We start from the raw sequence: 21999 nt of genomic DNA on the forward strand, positions 1-21999 counted from the left end.
CTAGACTCTTAAGTACTGAGCGCAAACAGACATTTCTAATTTCAGGCTGCAATATTCACTTGTTTCCAGTGAAAACAATAATAATTCGGAAATAGGCAAATTCCTTGAATTTTTGTTCAGTAATGCGATTCGTGCCCGTAAATGCATAAAAAACATTTTCACCGACTACTGCACCCCCCCCCCCCACCAAAAAAAAAAGTTCCAGAAAGAAAAAAAGATACAAGGGTGTATATATATATATATATATATACATATATATATATATATATATATATATATATATATATATATATATATATATATATATATATACCCTTGTATCTTTTGTATATACCCTATATATATATATAGGGTATATATATATATACTATACATACCCTCCCCAACTACAATTGTGTGCAAGGTGTGAGACGGTGGTAAGTGTTAGCGAACAAAATCAACTCCTCGACTGACTGACAGAAGCACCTAGCAAATTTTCGCAACGACGGCCGCCACATTTCACCTCCCCTTGGCACCGTCATGCACTGGCAAGAATTCATCTGGCTTGTTGTGAAGCGCAAAGCTGAAACGGCAACTTTAGGCTTTCTGGAAAACTTTGAAAGAGCGCAAACACACAGGACCACTAAGGACAAGAGACGAGACACAAGGCTTTCTGATTGTTGAGAGGAGTAGAGCATCACTTTGTGGGAGCATGGGCAGCTGTTATTCCCTATTATTTATTCCCTAAGGCCGCGGTATTTATTTTTGTGCACCCGAAGGACACATGCAAACAATGAGTGCGTATGTAATAGAAATTGGTGTATTAATGGCCTGACCAGCGCCAGTGTGCGCGTGCTTCTTCTTCGTCCCTGTGGCAGTTGCCCAATGAAATTCACCGCGGTCGAGGGATGCGGGTTAATTCGAAGCAGGGCGACCGTTTTCCGTCGCATACAAATCCCTCGGGGCCCGAAGCCCCAAGTTGAAAAGACAAGCAGCACTGCGCTTCCAGGTTCAATATACTTATAGCAACGCAGGCGTGAAAGCAGCTAGAATCGTGCGTCGACTGACAGCAATGCGACGCTTCGCGCTCTCACCAGAGGGCGCAGGTACCGTCACCGCGCAAGGGTGCAGCTGCGTGCGTTGCCCGCGCACCCTCGTTCAGTTCCTCGTGAATAGGTAGCTATTTGCGAGGCGGGACACCTGCACATTTTGGAGAAGCAAGACCCCCTCCTGCTGAAGCAGACGTTTAATCGCGCAAGAGGTCACTACCACTATATACAGCCAGCGTCACTCTTGCTTAGAGCGATCCAGCGGCCCCTACGTGCACAAATATCGTAATCTCGCTGCATCTAGGCAGGCATGCAAAGAATGTGGGAACGCTTGGCTCAGAATGTATGGGCTGTTTTAAAATTTCAGTATTTATTCCACGGCAAACAATGCTCGACCGTTCTATATATATATATATACAGGGATGACGTAAACTGTACAGTCCTAACGATCCTTGCTCTAAAGCAACAATAAAGACTGCGCCAGAAGTTTCAGTATGCCGTACCCTGAATTATAGGTCTTGGAAACTTCGTTATGTGCTATAGGTACAGCTTTACGCACTCTTACTCAAGCAGCGTATCTTCACTAGGCACAGTTCACTCATACAGTCATGACTACAGCCACACACACTCCGCGAAGAATTCTAAAATAATTTGCTCACCTCCTGGGCGAAACCATCCTACCGAATTATTAAGGCTAGAATGTTTCGTACTATCCCTCACGTTGCGTCAATGTGATCGCACAACCGACTCATTCCCCCCCCCCCCCCCCCCCCCGACCTCTCCCCGCATTTGATTCCCACTGAAGGCGGCTAAAAATCGGACCCTGAAGCGACAATAAGCGAGCTAAAAGGTAATTTTCCAATAACCGTGGCACAGGCTAAAACACGGCGTGTAGGAAGGCTTCTTGACTGTCCTAGAGATTGTCACACTTATTTATGATGTACGAGATGCTTTCTATGGACACTTGCCGATGCTCGCGAATTCAAGATACAATTAACTACAAACGTTAATGACGGATAGTTGAGTTTTGAGCTGTTTTACCACGGACAATGCGCTCTGGAATTGTAAAGCACACAATCGCATTACACTCCAACGCTGTTCGTTGCACGCGCCGAACTCCCCTTCTGCGGCAAGACGCGAGCATGCATGGTTGACCGCGCGGTGCATTTGCAGCCGTCGCTACGCTCTACGCAGAAAGCAAACTCAGAAGCAAGCAGGCGCTAGCCGTGTATCTCCCAGCGGTTATAGCACTTCTCATATACCAAGTATACAAACAAGAATGGGTACAAAATGTATACGCACAAGTACGGATAGCCTAAGTGAAGTCTGTCGGCTTGCTGTATCAGCCATTTATAGCGTGCAGTGGTAATAAAGAAAGCGTGATTTTATTTGACGATACGGTCGCAAAGTGACACACCACGATCGACTTTGGGCATAGTCAAAGTGCGTGCCGTGCTCGTTCGTGATCCCACGTGAGTAACCGAGAAAGCCATGTAACGTAATTTTAACGTGGGCTTCCGACGCATGTAAGGCGAATTCTTTCAGTTTGGCATTGCGAAGATTAGGATTATCCGCGCATGTTCTGTTTCATAGATATGCGAGAAACAAATGCACTAAAACCCCAGGTCATCACTGTACACGCTGGACTCCCTTCTGCCAACTGCCTCCCCCCGCCCCGACTCAGAAAAAAAAAAAAAAAAGGGACATGATTCGCACATTAATCATCATTACCCATGTGGGGACAAAAAAAAAAAAAGCACCCAAACACAAAGCGGCGAAGTGACGCTTAAAAAACCGCAGCACGCATATCAGCGGCAACCGGCGAGGCTTTGGTTCAATAAACCATGAAACAAAACAGATGCTCAGAACAACATGCCGTCCTCTTACACCTTGTGTAAGCGTAAGATGAGAGCATTCAACGTTCGCACCTGAGCCAGGCTTAGTGGCGAAACGTCTTTTACCGCCGCCAATCAGTGCTGTTATTATGTGCCTAACATCTCCCTCTCGTGTCGCCGTTACAAAGATAGAAAAGCAACGACGTGCGAACTGTTCGGAGACTGCGCATGGGAGTTCTTGAGGTGTTCGATATAATTGAATAACGCCCCTCGAGCGCGCCGTTCACGAAGACGCCGGCGGGCGTGGGGCTGCATGCTACGCGCGAGCAGCGTCGGTTCGTCTCCGTCGGCGCCCCTCTCTTCTCCTTTCCCGTGCCGTCAGTGCAACTGCGTTAAGTCCGCTGTTCAGCTTCGCCAACACGCGGCGGCCGAAGCAGCAGCTGCAGCAGCAGCAGCAGCAGCAGCAACGGCGGCGGCGGCGGCAACAGAGGCGCCGCGCGAGGCGTAAAAGCGCGGCTTCCGAGCGCCTCGCCGACTGCCCCCAAAATACATGGGCGTTTCGGTTCGTGCGAAGGCGGGCCGATTTCGGGCGCCGCTGTGACATAGCTCGTTAACGTCACTCCCTGCTCTAGGAAGAAACCACGAGGGCGAAAGAAAAAAATAATAAAAGCGAGAAAGAGAGAGAGAGAGATAAGAGGACGGCGACATTGAGCTCGTTAGAGGGTATAGCATCGGTGGGAAACGACGGAGGCACTGGCATAAAAAAAAAAAAAAAAAAAGGGGGGGGGGGGATACGGGGGAAGGGTGATGAAACAAAAGAGCGACATGAAGCGAACGACAGACAAAAGACGGGCAGCGGCGAAAAAGAAGCGAGCAACGTGGGTAACACAAAAGACTGGCAGCGACGCGAGTGGCTGCTTGACAGCGGCTTCGCTGGCCCGCAGCCAGACGCGAACGGCGGATCCGCGTTATACAACATACGCGCGCATATCATTTTTGTCCCCCCTCCCCAAGACAGACTTATAAACACGCCTACAGGTGTCGAGAACGCGGAGGATAGCTCGCTTGACTCCAATATCACCGCGCGTTCTTGTTTCGGCCAAGACAATACGCTCGGGAGAGGCTGTGTCACATGGAACTCACGCACTCAGCGCAGCTGCAGCCTGCTGGATGATTAACAGAGCGGACGAAAAAGCATACAAATGTTGAAGAACAATGAGAATATAGCCCAGCAGCACAGATGGACATCGAGAGAACACGCACAACACGTGCAAAGCGGTTTAGGAGTCCTGTTTCCTTCATGCTATCACTCATAAAGACTGGGACTGAGAGTGCTCTAGTGCTCTTTTACTGTTATACGCATTTGAACACATGCAGGGAAAGAGTCAAGCAGAGGCATGTGCATGAAAAGGGAAAAACATCGTCAGAACCTTATCCCGCGCTGGATGCATCATTTACTTGAACGGTTTTACTTCACTGTATCTGTTCGAAAACGCCTCTTGAGCGATACCACCTTTTATTATGGTTGCATTAGCCACGACTTAAGCATGTGGCGTGTGCCTACACTCGGTACTCAAATTTCAGAAGAGCTCGAGGAAGCGGTCGAGAGATTTCGGCACGCAAAATATTGTCAGCTGATTTGCAGTGATGTTCCATTCGGGGCATTTCGTGTTCGTTGTCTTGCGTATCATGGCGCATAGGTCTCACGGCTCATCGCCTCAAACAGCACGAGAAACACAAACACAGAAGAAATGACCACATACCGCGTGCCTTTCACGACGTTCATGCGACGGATCGTCACCCACCTCGCTCTATATTATACTTCTACGACGCATAAGAAACTAATTGGCCGTGATGTGACAAACACAAGATTAATACATGCGTCTCCAATGTGTAAGAAAGTTCAAACTGGATAAAAAAATATCCCAGCTTGTTATTTCACTTCCTTTAACAACGTAAAAACGATGCAATGTCAGCGAGTGTCTTTTCTCCAAGGAATAATCTATATAGAGAGTGAAACGAAATGTGTTTATCATCACAAATGCGGGCAACACCTTTTTACTTTGTTTTATTGTTTTCTGCGTGAAAATAGACTTTGTTTTATTAGGACAAATCCGTTTGTAAGGTGTACGTGTCCAATGCGAACGCGAAATAAAAACGCTTCTATATAGGATACGCTTACATGCATCATAGAATGCATGCCGTGCATTGTTGTGAGCATGACTTCCCTTGTCCTGATTAAAAATGCATTTACCGTGGTATAGCTTGCTACTTATTTGAACAATCCACGCTGACTAACGTTTATCTGTCGGTTTATAGTACATATATAACTTCATGCAATCTTTATGAAGCATGCGTATTTTCTAGAGTACTTCGTTGCAAGCAGCGCATGCGTAATGCAATGCTTTGAGTATTTTCTCTTCTTCACTAATTTAGGCGTAATATTTGGCGGAAAAGGAATCTCCGTGCTCTTTCAGGGAACAATAACAACTGAAATTTTTACTTTTTTATATAATGAACGCATTTCCAATCAGCTGCAGGAAAAACGCGCCAGAAATAGAAATCTTAGGCCCAGTTGAGGGAATTTTCGGTTACTGCATGAAACATCACATGGTTGTCTTCAAGACAAGTTGCCTACCTCAATCATTGTGAACTGTGCACGTTGTCCGTAAAGTAGCTGTATACTTTATTGTAAAGATTCGAAGACGTGCACGCAGAACTGTTTCCTGCGCATTACAAACTTACGTATGTAATGTCATAAAGAATTTATGAAAGATCCTTCTCTCATCAAGATTCGCTTGCCTTAGCAAAATGCACTCGTTCGCCCGTTCTGGCAAGCGCCACGACAAGCGTTGTCTGACTGGTAATTCTCTCTCTATATCGCTCTTCTCTTCCAGTTCCTCCTCTCCCAGAGCGGTTCCATGTCCACCCAAAGTAACATTTACCACACCTTTCTGTTTATATATCCTCCTTGGCAAGAACCGACTGACGAGTGAGAGAAATCCACAAAAACTGAAGCGCATGAAGGGCTTGTGTCTAACATGCTCTAACATCCTGTATGCATATGGTATAACTAGAGAGCTATAGACCAACCTCCTGGTGCTCGTTTCTTTTCCCTCGCATAAACAGCAGACCAAAGCTAAAGAAGCTAAGTGTAGACTCACATTTACCTGCCCTCTAAACTGATCACGCCTGTCGCACGGTCTGCTCTCGAAGTGTAACGTGCACATGAGAATCTCCATGCGCCCCGAGAAAACTATATGTAGATGGCGAGGAACCGCTTAGTCGGCAAGGGCAGTTTAGCGGTCCACTTGTTCGACGGAGATAACACGAATCAACATGAACTCGCTCATGTTCTCACTTGCGCAACTTCATACCCAGACATTTTGCACAAATTATGGGAAAGGTTTTGAACGTCTTTTTTTTTTTTTTCACACATTGAAAACTGCATTATAATAATCAATATATTCACCGGCAATCCCTCAAAAGGCTAGTAGTATCTTTTTTTTTTTTTTTCAATTTCTTGTCTAAAACGCACCTAAGTCGTTTTTCATGATCATAACTGAACTCTTGAGCGCAGGACAAACTTCGGAAGCAAACTTTGGAACATCAGAAGCTTAGACCCTTTCTATATGTTCACAAAAAAGCACCTTAGAATATTCCTCAGCTGCCTCACAATAATATTAAAAAACGCAGTCAAATGAATCGCGATATGGCTGAACTAACTACAAGGCAAACTGTAAATGGAAAAACTGTAAAGACAAATTTGATACCCATAAAAACATTATATTATTCCCGTCAACATGTGCATAACAGTATCTTACAATGCCCCACAGTGGCCTCATAACGCTGGACTTAGCTGTGCACTGCTGAACATAAAGAGTATACCACATCGCTACCACGCAGAGCGGCGATGGCTTTCAAATGTGAAGAAAAAAAAAAAGAAAAGAAAACATTTTACGTGATGCAAGAAGTCACGCAGAACAAAAGGCAGCAAGCAATATTTCTGACTTATGTTTTTGAATGCCCAAATGAAGAAGGAGAAATATTACTAAAAAAAAAAAAAAGAAGAAAAGAAAAATGTATGTGCACATGTGTTTATATATGGGGGCGCACATAACTGGAATTTATCACAACGAGTTTTGCCATTTTATGCAGGACGGATCACAGCAAAGACTTCGGTGGGTGCCGAAGAGAAACTCTGGAAGTACACTAACAAAAGGCGGTGTTCCTAGCTCTTACGATGAGTGTACTTTGCCTACCAATTGCAAATGCATATTAAAATAAAACTTAACTGTAATGAATTTTTGTATACGAGTATAAGGGAAATAAATCTTTCTTGCAGATGAGACGTGGTTCCACAGCGCGAATGTTGCAGCGTTCACATGTTGTAGATTGCTGTGGCTAAGGAAATCTTTGATAAACATAAATTGCATCTGTTTATTCTTTCTCTTCCATGAATATTATGTTTTTTTATATATATATATAAAGCAGGTCCTTCCTGAATAAAAATTCAGTTGCTAGTCAGCGCCGTGTTGCCTATTTTTCGCGCTGTTAAACTATGTCTCATTAGTACGCAAACCAACTCGCCCAGTTTTCTGTCCTCCAGAAATCTTTGTTGCAGAGTCTTCTGGCGGGATAGTTGGTTACATTATTTCATCCTCAAAACTGCGCGAATAACACAGGGACTGCGGAGACACTGCACTTCGAGTGTGTTTCGTCTCCGATGTCCTTGTATTATTCGCTCAGTTTTGAAGACGAAAAATCTTTCTTCTTGCAGCACGGCGCAAGCCATAAGATAAACTGACGTTCCTTTAAATTTAACCAGGCGCCGCCGCCTCGTCATAAGCCTCCAAACAACGCAGCTTATATGTGGCGTCGCAGGTATGACTGTATAAGCTCTCATTTCTGCGGAATCGGGCGAACGCGTCCGGCAGACACCACAGACGCCGCATCGTATTCCCCAGTGGTGCTGTGTATTGCAGTTTTTGTGGGCCGGCGTTGCCTAAAACCATATATCAGCCAGTAATACGAAGAATGTCGATTGGGCAGTATACCTACAAATAAATGCATATACATCAGAAAAACGCAGACTATAGACTCGCATCGAGAAGGGTGCACACAGAAGCATGCAGCCACATTTCCCACAATAATACGAACAACTCTATGGAGGATTAGAGGTTAGGCGGACACCGCAGAGTTCAATTAAATGGGCTGATCGGCTGCTCCAATCAATTAAACACTCAGAAAAGCACCGCGAAGTCTGACATTGGGGTCTCTGTCTCCCCAGACAAACCTGTACTCGCAGTATAGCCGGTCAGAAGATCGAGGCCTGCAACCGAGTGGAGATGAGTTCCTGTCTTCCAATCCCGACAATCCGTGCGCTGCTGCCCTCGACACCATGTAAATTCTTCATAGATGCTACCTTCCACTGCAGCGGGTTCGATGCAAAATTATTCTGATATCAGAACAGAGGACAATATCACAAACGCTTGCTTGAGAAATAAGTGAGAAGTGGTGAGGCCCGTCAAGCGGTGTATAATTCACTGCTTTTTTCTCACCATCCCCAGTTTGCGTGTACAAACTGAAATAAAGATTGATTGATTGATTAATTGATTGATTGAGAAGTCGTTACGATGCATATGCAAAGGCGAGCGAGCGAGTAATAAGCACAGTATATATGGATACGTGCGCAAAAAGCCAGACGACGGTATAGGTTAAGTGGTATCGCTGCTGTGTACTAAAATCAACTATCCAGTCGCCCGCATGCCTATTATACCCTCACGCGTGTGCTGTAACAAGCGGGTAACCCACAAGAGGAAGTCGAGTTGCCGTAAAATCGTCTGATTGACACGAAAGAAACAAACACCCCAAAAAATGTGCGCGAAGCAGCACTCTGCTGCTCCGATCCTTAAGTCTCCTGTGGTTTTGAAATTTATTATTACTATTAATACTCGTTTTTTATTTGTCACAAAGCAGCTGCCTACTGCTTTCTTTTTGCGCTGTCATAATGATTTCTTCGAAATACCAGTTTCATTTGTGCTGCATCCGAACACTATATATATTACCCGCACCGCTATATACCCGTATACCCCAACGTGCATCCGTGATACGCAGGCGAGATCTTTGCGCTACGTCCAATTAAATGGGAACCTAACGGCTTAATGCTAGATGACTGATACCCTACAGAACCCGCTTGGGCACGAAAAATCCAAAAGATTGTCACGAAGGCGATGCGAGCTTATGAATGTATGTAGAGCTTTCATCGAAAACATGCAGGCCATGGGGCTTGCTGCAGGACACGTGAGGTTTCTGTGGCGTCTGGCAACCCTCATAGGTTAGGACCAGAGTTGCGGTCAACCTCGAGAACTTGGAGCGCTGCAGTTCACGCCGAGTCATGATGCGCACACCATGAAATAAGTCTGGTGGTCTGTGTATTCTTTCAAACCGTATACATAGACTTACGTATAGGCATGCCTTACTCGAGCATTATAAGCTCGCAAAGATATGGAGCACATTTGTCTCAGCAATAACAGTATACTTTCCTGGTCAGGCAAGAGTGAGGGATGCGCGCGCCAAACCGTCAACTTTCGTAGCTTTGTTCATCAAAAATATTCATGTTCCATTCATATATAGACAGTACGGCGGAAACAATCTGGCGTATGTTAGCGCAAGGGAACAACTGGTGGATATCAGAAATTTGAAACATTCAATTGTCTAGTTAAACCTATCAGATACGACCCTGGAATTTTCTCGATACTTGTTGAAGTGCAGAACTGTACAAGCCACTTATCGCAACCGCACGAACGGGCATAAAACCCTTTGAGCGAGGTCGCTAAGTACAGACAGCATACACGCAGCGACGTGTTATTGTCAACTTTGTTGTATTTGTCTGAGTACAGTAAGGTGCTGACGGAGCTACGTACCCCCCCCCCCCCCCCCCCCCCATTTCACTATAAGAAAAAGAACAAAGAAACTAGCTCATGGTGGAAATAAAGCCAAATGCAGTTTTCAGAACAGGCTGCTAGACCATTAGATTGCGTATAGCACGCCTCTTGTCACAAACGCGCGTCGTGGGTGTATATACCATCGAGGAGACTAACATGGCGACGAAACGCAGAATTATAGCAACTCCCGTTACTCCCCCTTCAGCCTGATTTTTTTTTTTTCTTAGAGTGCACTGCATACATCAGTACTCGGTTCTTCGAAGCGAAGGATGCCATATATATAATGGAAGTGAGGCCATGCCGCTGCCATAGCGGACAGAGTATTCTGCATGAGAAAAGAAAAAAGCTTCCTGAAATATCGAACCAATCGGCAGCTGAGAACGTGCATAAACATATATACGACGCGCTTCGGTACGTGTCGAATGTGAGTTGTAATAGTCAACCTTAAGATAATACACGTAATTTCTGTTCCCTGCCGTTTATCTTTTGTGCTTACGTGATGCTGTGTGAGCATCGGCCACACTAAACGAAACCGTGATAGTAGCAATTAGTCAATTTTCCGTTACCAATGCAGTAACGAAAAACCGTGCACATGCTTCCATCTTTGATTTCTACAGGCCGCAATGTCCTCCGCATGCCTCTGACATACTGCAGTTAAAACTAACCTATAACCGTGAAAAGATATAATATTCGTGGTTGTAAAGTACCGCGCGTAATGCATACGCTTCTTGGTACTTATATTTTGGCTAAAAACATTATTCAGACACCTCTCCTCACTCTTGAAGGCTTACTAAAGCTTAGATACGACAGCGAAGTTACCGCGTTTTGCTCTGAATAGCAATATTTTCGGCAAAAAAAAAAAAAAGAAAGAAAGAAAGAAAGAAAGAAAAAGAAAGAAAAAGAAAGAAAGAAAGAAAGGAAGGAAGAAAGAAAGAAAGAAAGAAAGAAAGAAAGAAAGAAAGAAAGAAAGAAAGAAAGAAGGAAAATGGGAGCGGTAAGCCGAAGGAATCAATAAAACTTTCATAATAAAACTTTTTTTTTCTCTCTCTGTGGTCTGCCTGGTGTGGCGGCCTACTGTCAGTGCTGCAGTTTAACGAATAGCCATGTGACTTGTTTCACATTATATTGTATATTCCTGCGCTTTGAAGGGAAGGGAGGGGAAAAGTAGCTGTGATGGCCTATATAGTTACGTCCATGCTTGGTTCCGAATCCAAATGTCGTGAGTGCGAGTCCTGGTATCATCATCATCATCATCAGCCTGACTAAACCCACTGCAGGGCCTGCACAGGTCGTCTCTCCCCTATTCCTCCAATTATCCATGGTCCTGTGCCAGCTGCACCCATCAAATACTCGCACAAACTCCATATCTCGTCCGCCCATTTAACTTTCTGCCGTCCCCTGCTATATTAATACATATTTATTCCTGTTTCTTCATCGTTGTATGTGTGAGCACTGCTGTCTGAAACTATACCATAATGAATTAGAGCAGAAATCACGCCTCGTTTGCGTACGTTTTTCTGGCTGCTTCCGGAGACTAACCGTTCCACCTATTTTATTGGGGGCGTATCAGCAATTAAAGCTTTTGCTGTTATCCTCGAAAATGACGAATGGCGTCGGCAAATAATGTAGTCCTCAATAGCACTAACCTTTTTCCCCTTTCAGTCCATATTAGTGTGTAACAAGCGAGTACTTTACAAAGGCGATTGACAACACACTAAAGTTGATTATGCCGTTTTGCCGCAGAAAAAAAATATATATATATATATATATATATATATATATATATATATATATATATATATATACCGCAGCTTCCAGGGTAGTTGTCGTGCTTGTAGAAAGCATTATTCTTAAAGAGAATGACGACTTCATTTTTGCAGCAGGCTTAAAGTATATACTTTGTAACAGCGCAGGCGATGGCTGAACAAACATTTGCTCTGAAGTCATTTTCATCGAGAGTACAACCCAACAGCGGCTCGATTCTGAGCAGTTGTCCATGCTGAAATTGCTATAGCCTGTATTGCTGCCCCGTACAGCTCCTTTTTAGCCCTTGTTCGCTAAACGTCAGTCCGCTGACATGGATGTGTATCTGACATATATACAGAGCACGAGGCGAGCACAGGGGGCGTCACGCGGAGGAATGAACAGTGTTCCGGCACTCTTGCTGAGCCTTAATAAACTGACTGTGGAGGAAATGGCATCAAACATTAAGAGCGACTGATGGCGTATACTGGTTAATCTCCCCTGGAATGCCTGTCCCTCAGTGAGTGTGTGTGTCGCCACATTTGTCGTTGTTTACTTACTTTTTCGAATTCTGTTACCTTCAGGAACAATTAAAGCTCAGTGAATTTCAAATTTAGACCTGTATTTCATTGGACACATGCAACCGTGTCATAACTCGACCAAATTTGAGGTGCAAAGTAGACAATGGAAAAAGTACACGGATCGAAGCTTCGTGTATTCCTGCAAGACTCGGCATGTAACTCTCATAATTGCCCAGCAAATGAGCAGGAAGTGTGCTCACGACCAATATCACTAATCAGGTCGCTTCGATTTTGGTTCCTGCAGTGATTGGCTTTATTAGCTGTTGTCCACGTTTTATTCGTCTTGGGCGGCCTTTGTGCCTGAGCAAGGACGTTCTGTGAGTGTGCACATGAATGCGCGGCCATAACTTTTTGCACTGCCAGCCTGTGCATACGCCCCTACATTTCTTTTATGAAGTCCTGTAGACACGCACATTAAAGCTTATAGCTTATTGCACGTACTGACACAAATCGTCAGATGGACCTGCGCCGACCATTTCATCCTATTCATTTCCATTTCCCGTTAGCGGGGACGAAGATACAGCAGACGATACAATGACTGCATTTAAAAAAAAAAAAAGAAAAAAAAAACAATGTGGTAATATTTCTTGTCGCAGCACAATTGGCGTTCAGAAAAAGGTCACATTTGTGCTCTGGCAGATATTTGCGGCATGTTTTCAGCTGCCGACCACGACGTCCCCCCCCCCCCCCCCCCCCCCCCCACCCCCGACGTGCGCTTCACTTCACTAACGAGCATTTGAGCCGGTTCAGTAGACAGCCGCGAAGCGGGCTTATCGCTACATGCATCTGTCTATGAAGTAAGCTGAGTTTCCCACCATGTATAGCCGGGACAGTAGATGAATTTTAAAAATGAGAAATAACAAAAGCTTATGCCTTCCCGTACACATTCATGCCAATGATGGAGCGTTTCCCGCTCGGCTGACAAACGTCAAAACATGTCGCACGAGATGCCACCGAGAAGAAAAAACGAAAGAAAGCGCCATGAGGCCGAAGGCCGCTTATCTGTGCAGTTTCCGCACTTCTCCTCACCGGAAACATTTTGCAGTGACGCTTCGACACGCGTGCCAGGTGTTGGAGAGCGTGTTTATTAGCCCCCCTTAATTCCTTTTCATATCGAGGCTGTTCGGTTGTGTACATGATGTCACGAAAGCTGCCACTTATAAATTCGGCGCCTTTCGTGCATTCGCCACACTGAAGTCCTAAGCGCACTTCAAACATGGATAAACGTTTCTTGCCAAATTGCGTGGGTAGCAGAGAAGCTCTCAACAGTGCATCGGATGATTTTTCGTCCCGGAACAAGAGCCGGTGATAGCCTCTCACATGCACGTGCTAAAAGCCAAAAGAGCAATTATTCGCTCGTTCATTTATTGTGGGGACCGTCAGAAGACAGTTCGGTGTCAGATCACCCCCGAAATTTTCCGACCTCCGTGTCCCACCATCTTCATCTAATTTCAGCCTTTTTCTCACCCGACAGCTTATAACCCCCCTCCCCCAACATTTCTGGCTACGCCACTAACACTCAACGTTAACTTACATATGGATATGAAGACATATCAGAGCATGGCCGTCATCGTTTAGTTTCATTGGTATAGACGGCACGGCTTTGCATGTTGTCTTTTGTTCTAACTTCCGCCGCATTATCTAATATGTACTACATAGTAGCCATAAACATTCCCTCTTTCAGTTTACACATAGACACTAGCTGTTAACATCAGCATCAATATATATGAATGCTTACACCCGTGTGCGTATACATACAATTGTTGGTCATGCATCCAATATCGCATTATAACTGTAAACATTTTTTCCTTCTCTTTCCAAACACTTTTATCTTATGCTATTCGATTCGCTACATTTTCAGTGTCCTACCAAGGCCTTCTTGCTGGACAACCGTATGCTCAAGTTAACATTTGCAAACGACTTTTTTTTCTGTGCCATCCCATTTACTAAAATAAAAACATAAATATCTGCCTTTTCTACACGCTGAAGCCGGTCGCACATGCATGGTCTTTGACCATATCGTTTGAGTCGAAATACGCCGGCAAACATTTGACCAAAAATAGGTTTAGTCTCAAAACTAAGAACTCTCCATGGAACCCGTTAATGTAATAATGACTAGAGAGGACAGAGCATTTCTTTTATAACTTACTTTTTAACCAAAGAGTCAAATTCCACGTTGGCAATGTAGAAATACATCTGCCTTCTATTCGGCACAAGGCCTGCGCCAGGTGGGTTTTGTATCAGCGTGTATGTACCACAAACGTTGGTGCAGACGTAATAACAGCTGCTAGCATTTACTTACGCATGTCGTTCATACAGGTAGGTACATCGCGAACAACATTAATTTCCACACTAGTATGGGCATACGAGAATTACAGTCCAGGAATAGGAAAAAAAAGGGCTCGATATCAGCGCAGCAATGCACAGCTCGTCAAAGCGTACACGAGTAATCATACGCCTTCGTGATCTCGGTATATACCTTGGGGAGCTCGGGAGCAAATTAAATAGTGCGGAACGAGTTTGCGACAAGGTTAATCTTGCTGCAGTTCCCTCTAAACCGCTCCCCACAACCCTCAATCCACCACTCACTTTTTCTCTTTTTACCTTGATGGTATAGAAGGGTAAGAGAAAATGAAATACTCAGTTTTTATTAACAACGGGATTGAATATAGTCTGAGAGTGAATAACATGCTATCCTCACGAGAATGGGGTTCATATTCGGCCGGACCTTCAGCTAATGTATCGTTGGCCATCATGGTAGCCAATCATGAGATGGTATTGCTATACGATCAGGTTTGTGCATCAGGTTCCTGTCCTTTAAAGACCAGCGTGTTATTCTTTTTTCTTATGTCTTCTTTTTTTGCTTAACGCCGCATGGTCACCAATACCCAAGCACCATGGAGAGGCATGATGAGCTCACTTGGGCAAAGTTTGTTCCGTGTATGAGTTGCAAACTGAAAACGTGCCTGATCATATAATAGCGTGTAATAGCGAAAGCCGTCAAGGAAATGCAAGGAAGCGCATGCAGTTCAGCGTCCTGCATGAGCATCATTATTCGTCTAATCGGAGACAGTGTCAACGCGTATTCCGCATACTTCACAAACCCCATCGCAGTTACGCGTGCAACGGTGAACCTTTTTCAACTATCGCAAAGTTGCTATAGATATAGGCAGGACCGCCAGCGCCTCGGACGCCGTCCGCTGAGAACTCTTGCGTTCGCATGCAGACTCTTAGCGCAAGTATATATATATATATAGAGAGAGTGCATATCGCTCTCATCTAAATATGATGCCATGCGGGTATACTTTCGCCATCTGCGAAAGAGCTGAACTTCATTTTCGCTCAAAAGTGTTCAACAAACCTGCTGGTCAAATGTCAGGACACTTTGAGCATGCTTCGTAATGCACTATCGTTGTTCGTGCATCAAGTGCGCGAGTCATATTGAACTCAGAATAAACGCTGTTTGAAACTGCGGCGGCTGTAGTCTGCATACGAATGGATTAAAGTCCACGATTTTGGGACATCCTTTAAATGTGAGACAACTGTAGACCATTATAAGGCACTGTAGTGCACATGATGATGGGAGTGGCCTAAGTTTGCGATGCGTGTAAAAAAACAAAAAAGTGCTTTCTTTACTGGCTCTTTCTGCGCTCTCAGCGAATAGTGAAAGCTTCGATAGGAAAACCAATAGGATGCATTCTTGAAAATAGTTGTGAGACCACTGTGGAAAAGCGTAAGATGCTTATTATGAACGCATTGGTATAATGGTCTATGGTTTCGATGCGGATCAGACGTTTTCTGGTCAAATTTGACCTGCGATAACAACAAATAAGTCAGGCTGAGATAGAAAACCAGCGGCGCGCGTTCTTAACATTTAATAGCATAAAATGTATAACAAAAGATGTAGAAAATCTGAAAAAAAAAAAAAAAATATATATATATATATACATTCGAAAATCTCTCTCCCATCCTCCTTAAAATGCCCAAGGTTTTTGTGCATGCAGGTGCTTCGAACTAAATGCTCTTTTCTCTTTATTTTTGGTGGCAGCAAAATGTTTATTATCGCCAAAAAAACCTAGAAATGTCACACAGAGGTCAATATTTACGACGTCGCTGGCGTATACGTGTGTTAAGAGTTCATCGTGTACTTGCCATAAGCTGAAGTTGTTAGCGCTATTTAATGTGGGCTGCAGGTTAACTTGTATTACATTTGTTTCGATTAGCATATAAGTAACTGTCCTTGAAACGTTTCGTTTTCGTCGCTTGTTCGTTACGAGATATTGAAAGCGCATCCACGACAGAAACCCTGTCTCAAAGTGAAGTTTTATCGCTATCTCATGTCATTAATAACAAAACAGAACCTCGCACTAAACGTTACAGCGTACATGGTCATGTGCAGAGCTGCTGGCTAACTACAAATCTCACTTTGTCTAATTCGGAATTCAAGGAAAGCATCTACGCCATTTCGAAAGCAGTCGAGCCAGCGGACAGCATAAGCTCAAAAAAAGTGCAATTACTTTGTGCGTAATATGAGTTCGTCATAGTGTACCAGTGATATCGCAGTCGCGTCCTCATGTACACGCATATAGTTTGGCTGCGAACGAATTACTCCTATGGTCTTAGTTTAAGGTGCTTATCTCCACGCGCAGCAGCAGTCAGACAAGCACATTAATGCGCCGAAAATGAGCATATGAAACACATCGAGGATACAGGTTACATTTTTTTGTGAATATCTTAAAACAAATTTGAAACATATATAGCTTAAACCACAAGCCAGTCAGTGTCACTTAGTCACTGCTTGCCTTACGGTACATGTAAATATGTCAAGCCTGACTGCAGGATCCCACTGTGACGGCGCTGAAGGAGAGGGGAATCGTCGACATTGATTTCTACAACTGTTGAAATGGGCAAACCGCATGCCTCAAACGTTATCTCTCCATCATCAAGCACCTGTCACCAGCCGAGAAGGACGCCATCCGCTGTGTGTGAACGCACAGACCGGATCGTCGTCCTGTCAATCGCTCGGATGCCGCTCTGCATATGATAGCTGAGAAAATGACAGTGTTGCTGTTCGCCCGTCCCGGTATCACATACAGTGCACCACATGTCTCCGTTAACACTGCAGTGCAACTGACATTAGTATTTCCTTTCATACAGTAATCTGCTCGTGCACAGTGCGTCCACGTCAGCATGTGATAGCTAACGGTTGGCTGTACATGTACAGAACAGGCTCAACACGTCAGGTGAATGTACTACATAACGTAGTTGACGAGCTTTCTATAAACGTGAAGTCAGTTAAAAGCGTCATTCGTTACACAGCATCTGGTTGACGAATAAAGCTCAGGGCTGCGACTACCTTTCTCCTGATGTACAGTGCCAAGTGGGCGTATCCAAGCAAGCATAAAGAGTTGAAATAAGGTAGAACGTCATTGCTGCACCAAGAGTTGACAGCCCAAAAATCTGAGAAATGAGAAGTGGGCGCATGCACGCCAGGTCACACGGATCACTTAGGCTGGTTATAAATGTAGTCTAACGTACAAAACTCTAACACAGACTTTCTCTGGGGTGGACATGCTGACACGATACGGGTGGTCACATCATGTTCACCAACGGCACGCGCATCTTGACACATGACTGCGAAACATTTGTGGCTGGACCTAGCGACGCTCGTGAGGAATCCGTGCGCACCAACAAGGCAAACAAGATCAGGGGATTCTTTGCTGCACGACTGCCACGGGAATGTGGCAGTCGATCCGCATTCCAGCGCTCTCTAACCGCTTAGAGGTCACACTTGCCGAGTTTCCATAACAGACAGAATCAGTCACAGACACAAGGTAATATATCGCTTGTGAAGTCGGCATTCACGAAAGACAAGATTTGTTGCATAGCTGTGTCGTGCCGCGGCAGCGAGCTGCTCGAAATAACCAGGGTCTCTTCGCGAGCACGGCCGCGCTGTTTACACCGCGGCCACAGCTGGCGCGTTCCAACGGCGCGTTCGCGACAACGGTCGACAAGCGCCCGAGGGGCTGAGCAAACGGGGCCGAGCGGGCACTTGATCGCACGTTGTCGCGGCGAGACACACAGGCGGCGGCTGCATACGCACTGCTATTTTGGCGACCGAAATAGCAGCGTGCAGGCTGCGCTGGCCACGTGGAGGGGCGGTGGCTCCAGGCCTACCTTGCAGTTCCGTCGACGCTGGTCCGCGCCGCAGGCGCTGGTTTAGGCGGCGGGCAATCCAGGGAAGGCCATGGCTGTCGTAGGGGTCGGTCTGGCACACGCGTGCACACGCCACACGCACGCGCACGTCGGCAGAGAAACGCGGCCGCTGGGCGCGCTGAGCAGTCTCCCGATCTCGTCTGGCGCTCCCTCTCCCCTGCGGCCAGTTCCCAGCCGAGCCGCGGGGCGGCGGCGCGGTGCGGCAGCGGCCAATGGCAGCGCGCGGCCACCAGGCACGGCCAGCGGCGCAGGCCTCCGCGCCGCTCAACTCCGCCTTGCCGGCGGCCCCGGCCCGCGCTTTGTGCGCAACTCCGCCTTGGCCTCCACGCCCGCCCGCCGACGCGCAGTTGGCGCCGGCCGCGGTGTAACTATTATCCCGGGCACTAGTCTGGCAAGTAATAATAATACAAGGGGCCGGCCCCGGAGCAGCCCCGCCGGCGGAGGGGTCCACGAGAGAGGGCGACAAATTAGCATGGCTGTCGACAAGCCGCGCCAACATCGGTACCCAGTTGTCAAAAACCGATCCTGGCTGTCCTCCTCCTCGGAGGTTCCTTTTTGTTGCTGCCTCCCCGGTTAAACATCATGCGCCACCAACCGCCGAGAGGGCATCCGCGTCTCCACGACGACCTGTGTTCGGGGGCTGTCGTGCACAAAGGGGCTTTCATTTTTTTCCCGGTGGCTAGCCCCTGTCCTGGGGTTTTGCTCCCCCGGTTCCGTCACCCTGTTTATCCCTGTCCGCACATGTGCGGCTGGCAACTTGCGCAAATACCGCTTTTGTGTGCTCCCTGGTCCCCTCGGTACATGCGGCCGCTGCGAGCCTCTCCTCCAACAAAGCCAAGATAACTCGGCTCGTCTACCCGTCCGCCGTGTGTACTCGCCAACCGCTGCAGCCTGGGACCGATGTCGGCAGGCTTTTTTTGGCTTTCTGCTCATCGTTTTCGCGAACCCGCTAGCCAGATGCTGAGCCGTGGTCTTTTTGCATGCGCACCTCGCATGGAAGTGCAGTCCCTAATCAATTGCTACCTCTGCTCTCGTTTCCAGGGCCTTTCGTTTAGCGTTCGGCTTACGGAGTGACATATGCACGGTGAATTTATTCGTTATTATTTTTTTTTTTTTGCTTCCATTTGACGCTATATTCGTGTTAGAAGTGCCAACCAGTCGAAAAGGTGTCGTCTCTGACGTGCGCTTGTCCATAGCGATCTACACGCTAGCATCTCCTCTCAGAGGAGAAAACTAAGTAGGGCATTCTCATTATCATCATCAGCATCAGCAGCGGGACTGTACCCACTGCCTGGCGAAGACCTCTCCCACATTCCTCCAATTAACCCGGTCCTGTGCTTTAGAAGCTTCCACTTAACCCCTGCGAGCTTAACCTCATCAACGCACCTGACTTTCGGCCGCCCCTGCTATGCTTTCCTTCCCTTGGTATCCAACTGGTTACCCTTTTCGGCTATTGGTTATCCTCTCTTCACGCTACATGCCCTGCACATGCCCATTTCGTCTTCTTGATTTCACTAAAATGTCATTAACTTTAGTTATTTCTCTGACCCACTCATGCACGCTTCCTATCCTTTAACGTTGCGCCTATCATTTTCCATTCCATAGCTCTCTACCGCGGGGGAGGGCAGGGTTCAAAATAGGGTAGTCTAACTTGACCCATCTGATGCTTCTGTGTCACACTGCTCTGAGAGAATATAGCTGCAGTTCAGGCTTAACCACGAGCCTAATTTTTAGTGCTTAATTTTTATCGCTCTGCAGTCGACTAAGAAAAAGCCAGTGCTTCTGATCTGCGCACAAGCCGCATCGCTAACTTTTGGACACCTTAATAATACTATCATATGCGTTTCGTGTATGCCGCCGTTACCTCGGAAATGTCTGAACCGCTTCGTGCTCAGTAAACCGGCGTTTATAAAATATCTATTTGAAAATAAATCTCTTTATCGATCTGTGGTAGAACGGCTGGTTTCCGTTTGCACGCTACCAATGGCGCTTTTTAAAGTAGAATTATTCGCACGAGTTATTCACGCTCTTTTTTTTTTTTTTTTTTTTTTTTTTTTTAGTAAAAGAAAATCAACCTGGCATGCTCAGAACGCAGCTTCTTGCATTCACACGCAGGATCATGACGCAGCCGTAGCGTATAGTATACACCTCAAACAACATGGCAAATTGGAGGTCAAGTGCTATTATAAACAGCAAATAGATAGCGGTTAGTCACTGCTGCGTCACTGCAGTGTGCGTTGGTATAGGAGCAGAGTTCGATCTGGCGCTCTTTCAGCGCGATGTCAGGAAAGAGGAATCCAAAAAGCATGCACCATTTTTTATGTGGTGATTTTTAATGTGCAGAGAAAACTTCTTGAAAGATTTTATTCCTATAATCCGCCGTTCAACAATGATAACTCCAAAACGCTTGACGTGCGGCAGGCTATATAGAGTTCGCGAAACAAATAGGGCTCCGGTGTAAACACTATATTTATCATTGATTTGTGCCAAAGCTGAGCTATAGAGGAAACAAGCGTTTTGGACGGGCGGCATATGAATTTCCGTCATAAGTTGTCTTCTTCTTCTTCTTTTTTTTTTTTTTTTTTTTTTAATGTACCGGTAAATGTGAGTATTCACAAAGGCGCTTTCTCCTCGCCTTCACCTAAATGATGTTTCCTTAAACGAGAATCTAGCCTGAGATATATGCTTAGTAGCAGGAATCCTTATAGCATATACGTTCTCCCCACCTCTTCGAGTGCTTCTATAGTAAACTCGGACTTGGCGGGGGTTAGTCGCGGCCCATCCCGATCTCTTCTTGGTTCGTAAATCGAAGCAGTTTTTATCCTCTTCCTCCTCCATAGCTATTCAATCACATCTGGAGGATGAGAATATTTCGTCATAGGATAAGATGCAAAAAAAAAAAAGAAAAAAAAGGAGAAACACGGAATTTTGATGAAATCTACAAAGCAGTGAGCATGGCGTCCTTCCAATTCTGGAGCCACTTATTGCCACTGCTAATTATTATAACTTGTGTTATCTGTTTGTTTTATAACAAATTGTTATAAAATCACCATAGCTCTGCATGAAACATTTTGTTGGGCAAATGAGGCGATCGTTGTCATTTGTCATGAGCGAAAACTTTGCCGCTCCCCATATATAGCATTCTGTGTCACTTTCCGCCAAGCGAAATGCAAACTGCATTATTTACATATATAGCCTTATATTTTATAGCGCTGAGTAGTGTAGCCATGGTCCATGCTGAATGCAGGAGCATGCTTTTTTTTTTTTTTTTGACCTCTTAGCATTTTTTGATCCCCATCGACTGAATTTATTTATTTATTTGGCAAAGAGGCTGCTAAATTTATTCATAAAAGCTGTCAGGAGCTTTCTTTACTATATACATGCATTTAAAAATTTATTGCTTCTACAAACTATTAAAAAAATTCCATTCCTATATAGTTACAGAATCACAGCCCTCACGCTAAATCCCCGCTGAAATGTTAAGATATTTCAGGTCTTTATGTTTAGCTTTGTGGTCATACAAGGGCAAATAATCTTCGCGTTGCACATCGTACTTGTTTCTCCTCTTTGAATGCAACAAGACAAGTACTAGATTTTTTTGTTTTTGTTTTTTGCTATTATATACACCAAGCGTTCAGGGCGCTTGGCT

General features: G+C 45.4%; 1 protein-coding gene across 1 annotated transcript in view; it reads right to left on the minus strand.

Annotated features, from left to right (window-relative positions):
* Positions 1–18475, minus strand: part of LOC146205361 (uncharacterized) — a 107092-nt gene extending 88617 nt beyond the window's left edge. The window contains exon 1 of the mRNA XM_084590021.1: positions 18312–18475. The gene's annotated coding sequence lies outside the window, so the exon portion shown is untranslated. The remainder of the gene's footprint in view (positions 1–18311) is intronic.
* Positions 18476–21999: the final 3524 nt, after the last annotated feature.

This window comes from Amblyomma maculatum, chromosome 1 (assembly GCF_055883805.1).
Source record: "Amblyomma maculatum isolate TAMU_Amacu chromosome 1, ASM5588380v1, whole genome shotgun sequence".
NCBI lineage: Eukaryota > Metazoa > Arthropoda > Arachnida > Ixodida > Ixodidae > Amblyomma > Amblyomma maculatum.